The sequence below is a fragment of the Hemicordylus capensis genome, chromosome 9, assembly GCF_027244095.1.
Source record: "Hemicordylus capensis ecotype Gifberg chromosome 9, rHemCap1.1.pri, whole genome shotgun sequence".
Lineage (NCBI taxonomy): Eukaryota > Metazoa > Chordata > Lepidosauria > Squamata > Cordylidae > Hemicordylus > Hemicordylus capensis.
In genome coordinates, this window is record NC_069665.1 from 18,051,863 (window position 1) to 18,055,341 (window position 3,479).

A 3,479-nucleotide genomic window follows, 5' to 3' on the forward strand; every position below is an offset into this window, starting at 1 on the left:
GCAGAGTAGGTTAAAGATTTGTTGGAAAATCATCCTTACCGAGTTTTACACATGCACATTAAGCCACCGAACAGCACAGCGGTGAAATGACTTGACTAACAAGCCAGAGGTTGCCGGTTTGAATCCCTGCTGGTATGTTTCCCAGACCATGGGAAACGACTAGCGATATAGGAAGATGCTGAAAGGCATCATCTCCTACTGCATGGGAGGAGGCAATGGTCAACCCCTCCTGTATTCTACCAAAGAAAACCACAGTGCTCTGTGGGCACCAGCAGTCAACACCGACTAGACAGCACACTTTATCTTTACATTAACCCTGATCTGCAGCATGGCTTGCTGTTCTACTTCAGAAGCAGAAATATCCCCCCACCCACCGCCAATCATTCTAGAGAAATGATGTGGTGTAGAGGGAGAGTGGCATTTAACTATAATAATTAATGTTCATGAAGAATTCAGTATCATAAAACGAGTGTGATGGGGAGAGATTCACAAACAGAACTTACATTTGCTGCCGCCTATAGGTTTTAACAGTATGATAGACACACCATTTCCTCTGATATGCATTTATTCAATGAGTCAAACCATTGGTCCCTCTAGAGCTCCGTATTGTCCACACCAGGACTGTACAACTTCAGCCCTCCAGCTGTTAGCTACACTTCCCATCATCTCCAGCCACAGGGGCCAATGTTGTGCAGGCCTGGTAAACACTGGCTGGCAGCAACTCTCCACGGTTTTGGTAAACACTGGCTGGCAGCAGCTCTCCAGGATTTAGGACAAGAGTCTTTCCTTGCCTTACCTGTAGATGCTGGGAATTGAAACTGGGACCTTCTGCATGTCAAGCAGGTGCACTGTCACTGAGTGACAGCCCCTTCAAAAACCTATTTGCCCAAAGTGGGATTGTGCATCAAGGACAAGAATGCCCCTTATCACGTCACCTTCAGCTGTCTTGAGAAAAAATGCCTATGATCTATCTTCAGCGTAAAGGTGAATTAAGGACTCTCAAAAACAACGAACAGTAAATGCATGCAGAGAACAAATCTGAAAGCTGCTTTCCTCATGCAGAGCACAGCGCAGAAGGAGGATTCTCAAACGAAGTTGATCTGCAGGGAGGGACTGAACAAGTGAAACATTGATTAAGATGTCAGACTTACACCGTGCCTGCAGCTTAGCAACTGTGTGTCCTGGGAGGAGCAGGACTGATCTCAGCACACTGAGCCCCTGGTGAAAGGCACCTTGTGTGTTCTCAATTTCCAGACACCGTGCACAACGCTCTTCTTCTGACAGTTTATGGGGGAGAAAAGCTGGGAAGTGTATATGTATGCTAGTCTACAGGTATGTTTATACAGTATAATCTATGACTAGTCCTCCTGGATCAAGCCAAAGACCTCTCTGATCCTGTATCCTGCTTCCCACCATGGCCAACCAGATTTTTCCAGGAAGCTCACAAGTATTAATGTAGTGACGCTGGCCCCACTGCTGGCCTCCACAACCCCTGCTTACTGCTGCCGCTGCTGGCTACCCCCACCACTGGCCTTTGTGGCCCCTGCTCACTGCCCCGATGGGTGAATAGGGGGCAAGTGGGAACCACAGAGGCCAGGGGTGGGTGGGTGGGGGGGCTGTGTGCTGCGGTGGGTGAATGTGGCAGCTCCCCCCAGTGGCCTGTGTGCAGAGCACAATGTGCAATTGTAGATTCGCCCCCATTCACAAGCATGGCAAGAAGAGAGTAGCCTCTTCTCTGCGCTTCTCTTTTCAGCAACTGATATTCAGAGAGATACCAAGACTCTCTTATAGTGTGCCATATATGACCAGCCATATATGTTTCTATAAAGGCACTGCAGTACTGACTGTCTCATTTTTACTCCGTTTCTTAACAATCCCTAGCATGGATTTGGCTTTTTTGTATTGCCATCCAGTGTTCCCTCTAACAGGGGTTCCCAGATGTTGTTGACTACAACTCCCAGAATCCCCAGCTGCAATGGCTTTTGCTTGGGGATTAGGGGAGTTGTAGTCAACAATGTCTGGAAATCCCTGTTAGAGGGAATATTGCTGCCATCACGCAGAGGCAATGTTTTCATTGAGCTAACAATCTCCATCCCAAGATCTGTCCTCGTTAGTCACAATTAGTTCAGCCCCCGTTCCAGGATTTTTTGTTCCACCCATGTGCATCACTTTACATTTTCTTATTCACCATTTTGTTGCATATTTGGTTAGTTTGGAGAGAGCCTTTCAGGTGAACATAGGAAGCTGCCTTATACCAAGTCACACCATTGGTCCACCTAGCTCAGTATTGTCTAAACTGATTAGCAGTGGCTTTTCCAATGTTTCAGGCCGGAGTCTCTCCCCACCCTACCTGGAGATGCTGCCAGGGATTGAACCTGGGACCTTCTGCATGCAAAGCAGATGCTCTACCACTGAGCTACAGCCCCACCCCTCACTTGTATAATATAATGAAGGATGATGTATAATATGGCATCATCTGCAAACTTGGCCACTTCAGTGGAGGAGAGGAGAGCTGGTCTTGTGGTAGCAAGCAGGACTTGTCCCCATAGATAAGCAGGGTCAGCCCTGGTTGCATCTGAATGGGAGACTTGATGTGTGAGCACTGCAAGATCTTCCCCTCAGGGGATGGAGCCGCTCTGGGAAGAGCAGAAGGTTCCAAGTTCCCTCCCTGGCAGCATCTCCAAGATAGGGCTGAGAGAGATTCCTGCCTGCAACCTTGGAGAAGCCGCTGCCAGTCTGTGAAGACAATACTGAGCTAGATAGACCAATGGTCTGACTCAGTATATGGCAGTTTCCTATGTTCCTAATGCTCCCCACTGTAACATCAGATCATTTATTAACAAATTAAAGTAAATACCAGACCCAGCACAGACCCTTGGAGCCCCCAGTGCTTCCTTCCTTCCGTCAGATCACATTTGGCCTTTGGTCACCTCACTAAACAATCTTCTGCCTTTTTAGATCTGAAACCAGTATTTCCTCTTAACAGGGAATCCCAGATGTTGTTAACTACAACTCCCATAATTCCCAGCCGAAGGCCACTGCAGCTGGGGATATTGGGAGTTGTAGTCAACAACATCTGGGATTCCCTGTTAGAAGGAAGGCTGTCCTCCTTTAATCCCACCTATAATACAACATGAGCCTTGGTGGTTTTTTTAAAGTGTGTGTGTGTGTATCTATAGATAGATATAGATATTCTTTCTGCGGCAATCAGATGCAAAGGAGGACAGGTCACCTGAATCTTTCATTGCTGTATGGAAGAGCAATGGTTAGCTGGTGCATCTTGTCATGCAGGGATGAGGAAAAACGTGTCTGCAGACATTATCTCTTCTAAACAATTATTAAAGGTACAGGACCTTTAATCTGCCTTTGCATCTGGTCATCCTCTCTGGCTTTTGCTATTTCTCTTTACTCTCTCTCTCTTCTCTTAAAAAACTCACAGCCCTCAACAACAATAAAGGCCCAGAAAATGGCGGTGCCAA

At 47.1% G+C, this 3,479-nt stretch overlaps 1 non-coding gene across 1 annotated transcript; it reads right to left on the reverse strand.

The window, feature by feature from the left end:
• Positions 1-2,354: 2,354 nt before the first annotated feature.
• TRNAA-UGC (transfer RNA alanine (anticodon UGC)) lies at positions 2,355-2,426 on the reverse strand. Its single transcript has one exon. It is a non-coding gene; the product is annotated as a tRNA-Ala (tRNA).
• Positions 2,427-3,479: the final 1,053 nt, after the last annotated feature.